Genomic DNA, 14,097 nt, shown 5'->3' on the forward strand with positions numbered 1-14,097 from the left:
TTCAAATTAATGATCAGAGATAATGGCAACTGCAGATGCTGGAGAATCCAAGATAACAAAGTGTGGGGCTGGGTGAACACAGCAGGCCAAGCAGCATCTCAGGAGCACAAAAGCTGATGTTTTGGGCCTAGGCCCAGAGCTCTCTGATGAAGGGTCTAGGCCCGAAACGTCAGCTTTTGTGCTCCTGAGGTGCTGCTTGACCTGCTATGTTCATTCAGCCCTACACTTTGTTATCCTAGTTCAAAATAAGTTGCGTCTACAATTGTCACTAACATATTGTAAGGTCCTGGGGAGTGTTGCTGAACAAAGATACCTTGGAGCGCAGGTTCATGGTTCCATGAAAGTAGATATGCAAGTAGATAGGATAATAAAGAAAATGTTTGGTATGTCTGCCTTTATTGGTCAATGCATTGAATATATGAATTGGGAGGTCATGTTACGGCCGTACGAGACTTTAGTTAGGCCACTTTTGGAGTACTGCGTGTGCTTCTGGTAACCCTCCTAAAGGAAGAATGTTGTGGAACTTGAAAGGGTTCAGAAAAGATTTTTTAAAATGTTGCCAGGTTTGGAATGTCTGAGCTATAGGGAGAGGCTGAATAGGTTGGGGCTATTTTCCCAGGAGTGTCGGATGCTGGGGATGACATTACCCAGGTTGAAAACACACAAAGGCCATTGGACATGGCAAACAGCAAGGTCTTTTCCTGGGCTGGGAAATCCAAACCTAAAGGGCACAGGTTTAAGGTGAGAGGGGACAGATAATACAGAGGCATAAGGGGCACCATTTTCACATAGAGTGTGGTGCGTATATGGAATGACCTGCCAGAGGATGTAGTGAAGGCTGGGATGATTACAGCATTCAACAGGCATCTGTACGGGTATAGGAAGAGGAAGAGTTAGAGTGATATGAGCCAAATGCTGGCAAATGTGACTATATTCATGTAGGATACCTGGTTGCCATGGTTGAGTTGCACCGAGGGTCTGTTTTTGTGCAGTATATCTCTATGATTCTACATAATAACCATGTAACATTACCAGTAATTACCAGTAATTACCATGCAACTCATTATCAAACTCTGTAAGACTCACTGTACTTTTGACAAGATTCATAATGGACTATACTACGCAATGTTTTAGTCAGCTTTCTGCAATTATTTTACAGCCAAGAATTGAAAATTCCACTCAGAAAAATGCGTTGATAGAAAAAGAAAGTTATGGAATTAGATGATTAAAAGCGTAATTCATTGTTATAGTCAATCTAAAACATGATTGTCTTTTTTTAAAGCAGAGGGGAGTTATTCCAGGTAATTGAAAGAAATTTGTGATACTTAGGGTGTTTGAAAGAGCAGGAGGCAGACAGCACAGGTTTTGGGTGAATTGGAACACAGGGAGGCTGAGAGTGAGCAAGAAGCGGGGAGAGGGAGAAAGAGACAGAGAGAGAGAGAGACAGAGGCAGGGAGGGGGGAGAGACAGCGGGGGAGGGGGAGAGAGAGACACACAGAGAGAAAGGGGAGGAGTGAGAGAGAGAAACAGGGAAATGGGAAAGAGACGGAGGGAGAGAAACACAGAGGGAGAGAGAGAGAGACAGGGAAGGAGGGAAAGAGACAGGGAGGGAGAAACACACAGAGGGAGAGAGAGACAGGGAGAGAGAGAGAGAGAGAAACAGAGAGAAAGACATTTGAACAGTTTACAAAGAGGTACAAAGTTTGCTGTTTAAAGTCCCTTGGTGCTTCAGATTTCTGAAGCCTTTCCCCTTTTAGAAAACAGTCTACACCCCTATTCTTGGGGATAGCAAATACTGCCAATGCTGGAGTCAGAGAGAACACAGTGTGGACCTGAAGGAACACAGCAGGCCAGGCAGCATCAGAGGAGCAGGAATTTTAACTCCTTCCTTCCAGTCCCTGGGTGACATGCCCATCCTGCGCGTCCTCCAGTGTCACAATGAATCCGCCTGCAAATGAAGGAGCAACACCCCATATTTGGGAGCCTACAGCCTGATGGTCTAAACATGGGATTCACCAGTTTTAAAATGCCCCACCTCAAACCTCATTCCATGTCCAAGCCGCCCTCTTATCCCCGCCTCCTTGACCTGACACAACCTGTCCATCTTCTCTCCCACCTATCCACTCCACACCCTACTTGCACTCACAAGTCACCATTCCACCTAACTTCCCCACCCCAAAGCTGCCTCTCTCTATTTCCCAGCTCCCTTCCCCCTCCCCATTTCTTAAGAAGGGTTCTGACTCAAAACATCAATTTTCCTGCTCCTCTGATGCTGCCTGGCCTGCTATGTTCCTTCAGCTCCACACTGTGTTGTTTCTATTCTCCCCAAGGTGCATAATCTCATCCTTTCTCAATTGTATGCCATCTGCCAATTCTTTGCCCACTCTGTCCAGTTCTTCTGCAGGATACCCACCTCTTCAACACTATCTGTCCCTCCACCTATCGCAAACTTAGCAGCAATGCCCTCAGTTCTTTCATCCGGATCATTAATGCATAACTCAAATTATATTTGCAGGACAAGCACTGCATGCAACTTATGGCTAGATACACAGGACAGAGAAGAATCTTGTATGGCTTCATCTTCATGCTAAGATGTTCCATCTGAATTTGGAATTAACAGGTCAGGATCAATGGCATAAGAGACACCAAGGGAAAAAGTAAATTGGAAACTGATGACATGGGAATTTGTGAATTTCTTGTGCAGAATCTGAGGACAATGGTGTTTAATGTGCTCTTCATGAAAGAAATCATTCACTCTCATGTTACAACTTTCAGACAAGAATTGAAGCATTGGAAAGTGGTCTTCATGCTGACTTAAACCAGAAGACATAGGAGGGGCAGTGGGTCATTCAAGCCTCCTCAAGCCTGCTGCATCACTCCATACCATCATGGCTAATAATTCTGAGGAAGGGTCACTGGACCCGAAAGGTTAACTCTGTTTTCTCCTCCACAGATGCTGCCAGACCTGCTGAGCTTTTCCAGCAACTTTGTTTTTGTTAGTTTTTATGGCTGATAGTGTAGCTTTGGCAGTACAGGCTTAATGGGCCAAAGGCCTCCTCTGTACTGTGTGGCTGTATGATTCTATGATCAATCCCACAGCAAGTAAGACACGTGGAAAAAACATGAGGCGCCACATATTGCAGGAATGCACTGACAATAAATGATAATTCATCTGTTTCATCCCTTTCAGAAACAGTCTCACACACCTCAGTGTGAGGAAAAATACAGATGTGGACATGAACTCAAAGCCACATATATACGATGAAAATCTCTGAATCACAACTTTCACTCCGTAGAACCCCGACAGTGTTGAAACAGCCCAATCAGTCCAACAGGTCCACACCAACCCTCTGAAGAGCATCCCACTCAGACCCACTCCCTAGCCTATCCATGCATTTCGCATGGCTAATCCTCCTCACCTGCATATCCCTGAATGCTATGGGCAATTCAGCATGGCCAATCCACCCTATCTTGCACATCTTTGGACAGTGGGAGGAAACTAGAGCACCAGGCAGAAACCCACACAGACATGGGAAGAATGTGCAAACTCCAGACAGTCACCCGAGGTTTGAATCAAACCTGGATCCTTGGCACTGTGAGGCAGCAGTGTTACCCATTGAGCCACCCGATACCCTTTCTGTTCCCGACTGCACAATGGCTCATCTGTTATTCAGCGCCTCACTCCACCCCAGCCAAACTAGTTTAAACCACTGTACATATTTAGCAAATTCATCTGCTTTATAGAAATTACGTGCATAAATAGATGGACACATAGACAAACAGTTAGAGAAACAGATAGATAGACAAATAGCATATATAGTCAAGTGGTTAGATAGGAATTTAGGTAGACTGAGCGGATAGATAGATATAAAGATAGATGGAGATGTAGGGATGGACAGGCAGATACATGTAAATTACCCACTTACTTGAAGTTGCTGAGGGAATTAGCCACCAGAACAACGTCTGACTAAGTCAGTGCGGGCGAGATAGAGTTATAATAGTGGAAACTGCATATCTGAGAAACCCAGCTATTCTGCAGAGGTCAACTTCTGCAAATGTTCTGAAAGCAAAGTCAGAGCTTCCACTCTGCAAGACAGCAGACCCTGCTTCCTTCTTTTACTTCAACGTCATCAGATTATCGTGTCATTTGATTGGTTGCTGATTCATAGGAAATGGGCATCGCTAGCTAGACCATCCTTAATTGCCCAGAGAGCAGTTAGAAATCACTTGGATTGCTGTGGGATCTGGAATCACATGTAGGCCTGACCAGGTAAGGATGGCAGATTTCCTTCCCAAAGGGACATTAGTGAACCAGATGTCTTTTTCCCCTGGCAATGGCCACCTTTAGACTCTTAATTCCAGATTTGTCTTTAAAACACATTCATCTGCTGTGACAGGATTTGAACCTGGGACCCCAGAACATTACCAGGGTCACTTGGATTAATGGTCAAGACCATTGCTTCCTTAGTGTCCCAAATCCTGCTTCATGCAAGCCAATTGAAAATGCATAAAGGTAGATAAATCCCAAGGTCCTGATCAGGTATATCCCAGAACTTTGTGGAAAGCTAGGCAAGAGATTGCTGGGCCACTTGCCAAGATGTTCATATCATCAATAGCCATGGGTGAGGTGCTGGAAGACTGGAGGTTGGCTAATGTGGCGCCTCCATTTAAGAAAGGCAGTAAAGAAATGCCAGGGAGCTACAGACCAGCGAGCCATAGAGTCTTAGAGTCATTGAGTCATATAGCACAGAAACCAGTCTAACCAGTCCATGCCGAACAAAATTACAAAATAATCTAGTCCCACCTGCCTGTTCCTGTCCCTCCAAATCATTCCTATTCATGTACTTAATCAAATGGTTTTTAACTGTGATAATTAGACCTGCATCCACTACTTCCTCCAAAAGTTCATTTCCCACGTGAACCATGCTTTGTGTAAAAACAGTTGCCTTTTACGTCTTTCTTAAATCTCTCTCCTCTCACCATAAAAATGTGCCGCCAGTCTTTAAATCCCCCATCCCAGTGAAGGACAAGCCTGGCACAGGTAGTGGGTAATTTGTTGGAGAATATTCTGAGGGACAGGATTTACATGTGTTTGGAAGTGCAAGGAGTGTTTAAGGATTGCCAACATGGCTTTGTGTGAGGGAAATCATGTCTCACTAACTTGATTGAGTTTTTTGAAGAAGTGACAAAGAATATTGATGAAGGGAGAGTAATAGACATTGTCTATGTAGACTTCAGCAAGTTGTTTCACAAGGTTCTGAATGGTAGACTGGTTAGCAAGGTTAGATCACATGGAACCCAGGAAGAGCTAGCCAATTGGATACAAAATTGGCTTGAAGATAGGAGTCACAGGGTGGTGGCAGAGAGTTGTTTTTCAGACTGGAGGCCAATGGCCAGTAGTTTGCTGCAAGAATTGATGCTGGGTCCACTGGGTCTGCCATTTATGTAAATGATTTGCATGTGAATATGGGAAGCATGGTTATTATGTTTGCAGATTACACCAGAATTGGTGATGTCATGGGCAGTGAAAAAGGTTATCCCACAGAACAATGGAACCTTGAACGGATGCTCCAATGGACTGAGGAGTGGCAGATTCAATTTAATTTAGATAAACATGAATTATTGCATTTTGGTAAGGCAAGCCAGGGCAGGAGTTACACAGTCAATGGCAAGGCCCCGCGGAGTGTTATAGAACAGAGAGACCTTGGGGCACAGGTACCTCGTTCCTTGAAAGTCGAGTCGCAGGTGGTCAAGAAGGTGTTTGTCATGCTTATCACCATTGGTCAATGCATTAAGTAAAGGAGTTCGGAGGTCAATACAGCAGTACAGACATTTTTAACTACTGTGTTCACTTCTGGGCTCTCAGCTATGGGAAAGATGTTGTTAAACTCAAAAGGATTCAGAAATGAATGTTGCCAGGACTGGAGACTTTGAGTTAAAAGGCGGCTGAAAAGATTATTTTCTCTGGAGAATCAGAGGCCGAGGAACGACCTAAAACTGTGCCCGTGATTTTACAAACAGACCTAACTCAAAACTACCAACCTCCGGACCAACGCATCATCCTCCGACGCTTCCGCCATTTACAATCCGACCCCACCACCCAAGACATTTTTCCATCCCCTCCCCTGTCTGCTTTCCGGAGAGACCACTCTCTCCGTGACTCCCTTGTTCGCTCCACACTGCCCTCCAACCCCACCACACCCGGCACCTTCCCCTGCAACCGCAGGAAATGCTACACTTGTCCCCACACCTCCTCCCTCACCCCCATCCCAGGCCCCAAGATGACATTCCACATTAAGCAGAGGTTCACCTGCACATCTGCCAATGTGGTATACTGCATCCACTGTACCCGGTACGGCTTCCTCTACATTGGGGAAACCAAGCGGAGGCTTGGGGACCGCTTTGCAGAACACCTCCGCTCAGTTCGCAACAAACAACTGCACCTCCCAGTCGCAAACCATTTCCACTCCCCCTCCCATTCTCTAGATGACATGTCCATCATGGGCCTCCTGCACTGCCACAATCATGCCACCCGAAGGTTGCAGGAACAGCAACTCATATTCCGCCTGGGAACCCTGCAGCCATATGGTATCAATGTGGACTTCACCAGTTTCAAAATCTCCCCTTCCCCTACTGCATCCCTAAACCAGCCCAGTTCGTCCCCTCCCCCCACTGCACCACACAACCAGCCCAGCTCTTCCCCTCCACCCACTGCATCCCAAAACCAGTCCAACCTGTCTCTGCCTCCCTAACCGGTTCTTCCTCTCACCCATCCCTTCCTCCCACCCCAAGCCGCACCCCCAGCTACCTACTAACCTCATCCCACCTCCTTGACCTGTCCGTCTTCCCTGGACTGACCTATCCCCTCCCTACCTCCCCACCTACACTCTCTCCACCTATCTTCTTTACTCCCCATCTTCGGTCCGCCTCCCCCTCTCTCCCTATTTATTCCAGTTCCCTCTCCCCATCCCCCTCTCTGATGAAGGGTCTAGGCCCGAAACGTCAGCTTTTGTGCTCCTGAGATGCTGCTTGGCCTGCTGTGTTCATCCAGCCTCACATTTTATTATCTTGGAATTCTCCAGCATCTGCAGTTCCCATTATCTCTAACTCATAATGTCGCCTCATTAATTTAATCACTGAGGACTAGGTCTCATCTCTGACGTGTTAATCAGAAGTCTGGTTGAGACAGAACCAAATTTACAGATGTGAAAGAGTTCATGTATGATGTAGAGCCTACAACTTGCGGACTCCAAGAACAGGGATTCATGAACTATTTGGAAAAGCTGACCTTCTACAAGATCGCCATGGATTAACTTGTTCAGAGCTGTCTCTTGCATTGACAGGGCCGGAAAAACTCAATTCTCATAAACTACCTGAGAGTTTACTGTTATTGAACAGAGAGAGTAAAGAGGGCTTCAGATGGTTGCACAAAATAAAGTGAGAGAGCACCTAGCCAAATGGGCAATCGATTGCAGCAGGGAGGGAATGTGACACAAACTCAGAGGATGGCCATGCATTGTCTAATCTGGTCAGACAATCACTGATCCCTTATATGGTCTACTGTTCATGCTGTAGCAAAATACAGCCAATCAGGTGCACTTCCTGAGATAGTAGGAACTGCAGATGCTGGAGAATCTGAGACAAAAAGGTGAAGAGCTGGATGAACATAGCTGCCAAGCAGCATCATGGGAGCAGGTAAGCTGACATTTCGGGCCTAGGGCCTTCAGAAATTTTCAGATTATGGTGAGATGGCAAATTCTAGTCAATCAGCAAACAGAGTCATGTATAAGGCAATGCGACATGGGACAAATTCCTACTTTATTGTTTACTATCATTCATTATTTTCTTTTAATTCTTCATCTCTGTCAATGCATTATTTTGAGTTTTGCCCTATTATTAATTATTCGGTTTTGTATTAAGGTACTCTATGATGCATCACATGGTTTGTATCTGAGCATGTGGGTTCCACCTCTCATTTTCTCCCCTTTCACTATTGTTCGTTTGTGTATATTCACACACACACACTTACTTAGTATTTTGTGACATTTGTGTAATTTTGGTTACTGCAGTTTTGACACTATTTGTGTTACCTCTTTCAATTCTTATGCCCGCATTCAAGTGTTGGTACATTAAGAATCTTGAGTTACAGCCTTCAGACCCCGCTTTTGGCCACCTAAGTTACAGGACACTGTTGGGCCATGATAGGGATTTAGATTGGTATTATCTGGACACAGTTGATGTCACCAAAGATCTACCTCAACAAAGTTGGTGTATGAAGGAGTAACCTGTGAGGTAGCAGTAAGAGGGTGCTGTTCCTTTGTTCCACATATTCAGAGCACTTGGAGGTAGAAACTATCTGATGACTAGGTCATTGACCAATCCTAACAGAATACTTCAGCTTTTCCATGCACCTCGGTCCATTATCCTGCCTACGCCAGGTTATCCCTATCTCTAGTCACATTGTCTACACTGTATTGTAGTTATTTGACCCAGTTTGGAATGGCCTAGATCCCTTCTTTATCCTCGTTGTGCCTCACCACCCCCCCCCCCCCCAGTCAGTAACCATGCAACTGAACCTTTATATTCCTCCACTAACATTGCACATTGACCAATTAAGGTGTTAACTCAGGCATGGGGACTGAGAGAGGTAAAGGGAATTGTCACTCTTGTTATTTGGATGATAGAGAACTGTAACCCACAAGCCATTTTAGTTACATAACAAAAGGTGAAATGCAATGGCGTGTTAGTTGCCCCTCCTCATACAGTTCAATCCATAATTCCCCATTTGCGCAAGAGTCACCCAATCCGGTATTCACTCTGTGTTTCTGCTGGGGTTCCATGTCCTGGTGGGTTGATCCAGGGCATATGATGGTCCCCGTTTAGTATGCAATGATTACGAGGACTCTGTGAAGATAGAAAGGGGAAGAGAGCGCAAGGCCTCGGCAGGTATTAATGATGTTTGGTTAGCCATTATACATTTTACGTTGTGATGGGTGTCACCATTGCCCAACCTCAGCCTCATTAACAAGGATGCCATGCTTCAGCACTGCCTCTGCACCCAAGAGGAGCTCAAACAGTTCAGCCACTTCACCAAGACCTTCCACCCCAACCTTAAGTTCACCTGGACCATCTCTAATACCACTCTTTCCTTCCTGGACTGCTCTGTCTCCATCTCCGGCCATCACCGAGAAACCAATATCCATTTCAAGCCCACCAACTCCCACAGCTACCTAGAATACACCTCCTCCCACCCACCTTCCTGCAAAAATGCCATCCCCTATTCCCAATTCCTTCACCTCTTCTGCATCTGCTCCCAGGATGAGGCATTCCACTCCTGTACATCTCAGTTGTCCTCCTTTTTCAAGGACTGCAACTTCCCCCCTTAGTGATCGAGAACACCCTCCACCATGTCTCCCGCATTTCCTGCAACTCATCCCTCACACCCCCTCCCCGCAAATAACAAACAAAACAGAATCTCCCTCATCCTCACGTACCACCCCAACAACCTCCAGATCCAAGCATCATCCTCCGACACTTCTGCCATCTGCAATCCAGCCCCACCACCAAAGACGTTTTACCCTCCCCACTGTCATCTGCTTTCCGGAAGGACCACTCTCTCGGTGCCTTCCTTGTCTGCTCCATGCTCCCCTCCAGCTACACCTGCCCCTATACCTAATCCCTCACCACCATCCCAGGTCCCAAGAAGACTTTCCACATCAAGCAGATGTTAACCTGCACATCTGCTAATGTGGTAGACTGCATCCGCTGTTCCTGTTGTGGCTTGTGGCCTCCTCTACATCAGGAAACCAAGCAGAGGCTTGGGACCGCTCTGTGGAACACCTATGCTCAGCTTGCACTAAACAGCTGTACCTCCCAGTCGTGAACCATTTCAACTCCCCCTCCCATTCCTCAGACGACATGTCCATCCTGGGCCTCCTGCAGTACCACAATGACGCCACCCGATGGCTGTAGGAACAGCAACTCATATTCCGCTTGAGAACCCTGCAGCCCAATGGGCTCAATGTGGATTTCACAAGCTTCAAAGTCTCCCCTCCCCCTACCGCAACCCAAAACCAGCCCAGCTCATCCCCGCCTCCCTAACCTGTTCTTCCTCTCACCTATCCCCTCCTCCCACCTCAAGCCCCACCCCCAACCCTATCCACTAGCCTCATCCCACCCCCTTGACCTGTCCGTCCTCCGTGGACTGATCTATCTCCTCCCTACCTCCCCACCTACACTCACCTTTACTGGCTCCATCCCCACCTCTTTAACCAGTCTGTCTCCTCTCCTATCTTCTCCTTATCCACCTTCTATCCGCCTTCGCCTCCGCCTCTCTCCTTATTTATTTTAGAACCCCCTTCCCCTCCCCCATTTCTGAAGAACGGTCTCGGCCCAAAACATCAACTTTCCTGCCTCTCTGATGCTGCTTGGCCTGGTGTGTTCATTCAGCTCTACACCTTGTTATCTCATAATTACCTCCGTGTTGTCCTTCCCACTTAGATGGCAGGGAGAAAAATGCACGCCATTCGGTATCGCAGGGTTTGGTCAAAGAGGGTAAGTCCTGTCAGATGGTGAGTGGTACCACGCATGGCCTTTAATACCACAGGTGGGGCAAGAGCCCATTTATTTCCTTTTCCTATGCAGGCTTAAGTTATTGTCTGCTTCAAGGTCCTGTTAGTTCTTTCAGCCATCGCTGAGCTCTGTGGGTGGTAGGGTATGTGAAAACGCTATGCTACCTCAAGTAGGCCTCGAAGGGCTGAATGGCCTACTCCTTCACCTATTGTCTAGGCTGCAGGCTTCCTTTAAACATTTGCCAGTGAAATGGGAACATTGGTCAGAATCTAATTGTGTTGGGAACTGCCGTCCCCATCGGGGTATAATTTCATTGGCCAATATCTTAGCAACTATAGTCGTTGTGCAGTCTCAGGTCGGGAATGCTTCTCCCCATCCTGTAAACTGATCTATAGTAACCAAGCAGTATAATTTCCCTTGTCTCTGTGGTAGAGGCCCAAAATGGTCCATTTGCTGCTTTTTCCCATGGCTTCTTGGGGCGGGGTTAGTGTCCTAGTTTAACCCCGATTTCCCTCCCCGGTTCTGATTTTACACATTCTACGTAGCGCTGGCAGTGTTTGGCTGCATCTTGTCTCATGCCTGGCAACCACCAATAATTTTCCATAAGCTTGTGCGTTTTCTCTCTGCTCACATGAGCTGTACGCGATATACCGAGCAAAGAATCTACCTTCTACAACAAGGGGCTACAATTCGGCCTCGGAAGGGAAAAAGATTTTCTCCATGTGCAGTCCTAGCTCCTGCTTTGACCCATAGAACATAGAACGTAGAACATTACAGCACAGTACAGGCCCTTCGGCCCTTGATGTTGTGCCAACCTGTCATACCAATCTGAAGCCCATCTAACCTACACCATTCCATGTACATCCATATGCTTATCCAATTACGACTTAAACGTACCTAAAGTTGTCGAATCTACTACCGTTGCAGGCAAAGCGTTCCATTCCCTTACTACTCTCTGAGTAAAGAAACTCCCTTTGACATCTGTCCTATATCTTTCACCCCTCAATTTAAAGCTATGCCCCCTCGTGCTCGCCGTCACCATCCTAGGAAAAAGGCTCTCCCTATCAACCCTATCTAACCCTTTGATTATCTTATATGTCTCAATTAGGTCACCTCTCAACCTTCTTATCTTAACGAAAACAGCCTCAAGTCCCTCAGCCCTTCCTCGTAAGACCTTCACTCCATACCAGGCAACATCTTAGTAAGTCTCCTCTGCACTCTTTCCAAAGCTTCCACATCCTTCCTATAATGCAGTGACTAGAACTGTACGCAATACTCCAAGTGCGGCCGCACCAGAGTTTTGTACAGCTGCAGCATAATGAATCATTCCGCCTTTTTCTCTGCCACTGCAGACCTTTATATTTCGGATATATCATGACTCTCACTTGCGGGTGAGAGAGGGGTAACTTTCATAATTCTCACTTCCTCCTGTTCCAAGATATTTCTGGCTGCTTGGCCTGCAGCGGTGTTTCCTGCCCTTAATAACTGCTGCTTCACGAGGTTTTTGGGCTGCCTCTACCAGCTTCTGTATTCTCCCCTGAGGCTGTATGGGGTCTCCAGAAGAAGTAACAAAACCTCTCCAGGCCCGCGGGGAGATATAAACATGCACTACCGCGAACGCATAAGTGTGGAACTGGATGAACACGGCAGGCCAAGCAGCATCTCAGGAGCACAAAAGCTGACGTTTCAGGCCTAGAACCTTCATCAGAGGATAGCTCTGATGAAGGGTCTAGGCCCGAAATGTCAGCTTTTGTGCTCCTGATATGCTGCTTGGCCTGCTGCGTTCATCCAGTTCCACACTTTGTTGTCTTGGAATGGCTTAGCGATGTTTGGGAATCCCAGAGCTGGCGCAGAAGTTAAAACTACTTTTATTTTACTCAGTATTTGGCCATGTCCGGGCATCCAAGTATAATTTCTCTGCTAGCTGCACCCCGCTTTAGAAGGTCTTGTAACAGTTGAACTAATGAACTATAGTCTTCTTTGTATTATCTGCAGCAATTTAGGGGTCCTGAGAGTTCTCTGGCCGCTTTTACAGTGACCAGACGCAGCCTGTTGTTGATCACCTCCTTTCGGTCTCCTCCAATGGCTTGCCCGATGTACATTACCCATTTGTGTCCCATCTGGACTTTTTTTTCCGGGTTCACTTTGAATCCCACTCTCGCGAGAGAGTCCTGAGGACTTTCATGAGCGTTTTCATATGTGATTTGTGCTTGGTAGAGGCTAGTAATATATTGTCAACATACTGTATAATAGCACATTGGATTGGAGAGTCCATACAAACTAGTTTCATAAACATAAAGAGGTGAAAAATGGCTGGCCTATTATAGAAGCTTTTGCATTGGTCTACTCCACGTATGTTGTCAATCGCCCACAGTAAAGGCAAATTTAAACTTGGTGGTCCGCGGGTATTGGGATTGACCAGAAGCCGTTTGCTATGTCTAACACTGTATAAACGGTTCTGTCATTTCCTACGTTGTTCAAAATTATACTAGGGTCAGCTATTGGTGCAATCTTGTCTACATATGTATTCAAGGCTGTGTCATCAGTTGTGAGTCAGTACGACACATCTGGTTTTAACACTGGTCAGATAGGGGAGGTCATGGTGGATGCCCTTGGGACGCTGGGTCCATTACTATCTCTTCGGTCGGACAGGGTATTGTCTGTTTGGTGGGTGCACCGTTCCAGGTACAATTATGAGATCAATGCTCACTCATCCACATTCAGTTTTTGTTTTAGCCCGCAGACTGGCATTCACTCATCCCAATAAGTGATATGGGTTCTTGGCATCCCACAGCCACTCAGTCTTTGCTGACAGCACATGTGCCTTTGGTCGCCCTGTTAATGTTCCAACGTTCACCATTCTCAGATTATATTTACAGCTAACTATTAAAGTGGGTGGATATTTACAGTTGATAACAGCCTCGAACTGTTCCAGTAAGTTCATTCCCGTTATTGGTTTTCCGGCAGTACCAAAGCTTTGTTCTACTATAGTATCCCTAATCTGTACAGTAATAGGTGCTTGTGTGCTACCGACTACTCCTGATAAGTTACTGGTCTTCCCAGTAAGCGGGAATCCTTGTATGTCGGTCACTGATATGGTTGCACGTGTATCTATGAGTATATCACACTGCCCACCCCCTAACAGCGCACTCACATCGATTTGGTGGTGGTCAGGACTGGGTCCAAGGGTCGATACATCTCACTGGAGGTACAGCAGATGCTGCAGCTCTTCTGTGGTCACTTGTATGACCGCCCCTGTCCGGTTGTCCGGTCGAGGGTTTGGCTCATTTGATTCTGTCCTTTTGTTGTTTTGGTCCTTGCCCCTAGCTTCCTCCTCTTTTTGCCCAACATTGTTGTTTACTACGGCCTTTCTTACCACAGTTACCACACCCCTCTGTAGCATTATTTTCCCTGGCTGCTCCTGCTAGTGCTACTTTGGAGGGACAGTATCTTGCCAAATGGCCTTTGCCATGACAAACAAAGCATTCTCTCTCTGCATTGTGTGGCAAATACCTCCGGATTGGG

General features: G+C 46.5%; 1 protein-coding gene across 4 annotated transcripts in view; it reads right to left on the bottom strand.

Annotated features, from left to right (window-relative positions):
* The window catches only part of LOC125448399 (deleted in malignant brain tumors 1 protein-like), a 142,089-nt gene that overhangs the window by 90,827 nt on the left and 37,165 nt on the right, over positions 1 to 14,097 (bottom strand). The window contains exon 1 of one of the 4 annotated variants that reach the window (XM_048523699.1): positions 3,927 to 4,048. The exons of the other annotated variants lie outside the window; for them this stretch is intronic. The gene's annotated coding sequence lies outside the window, so the exon portion shown is untranslated. Of the gene's footprint in view, positions 1 to 3,926; positions 4,049 to 14,097 lie in introns of those variants that run through there. 4 annotated transcript variants of the gene reach the window in all.

Source organism: Stegostoma tigrinum, chromosome 41, assembly GCF_030684315.1.
Source record: "Stegostoma tigrinum isolate sSteTig4 chromosome 41, sSteTig4.hap1, whole genome shotgun sequence".
Lineage (NCBI taxonomy): Eukaryota > Metazoa > Chordata > Chondrichthyes > Orectolobiformes > Stegostomatidae > Stegostoma > Stegostoma tigrinum.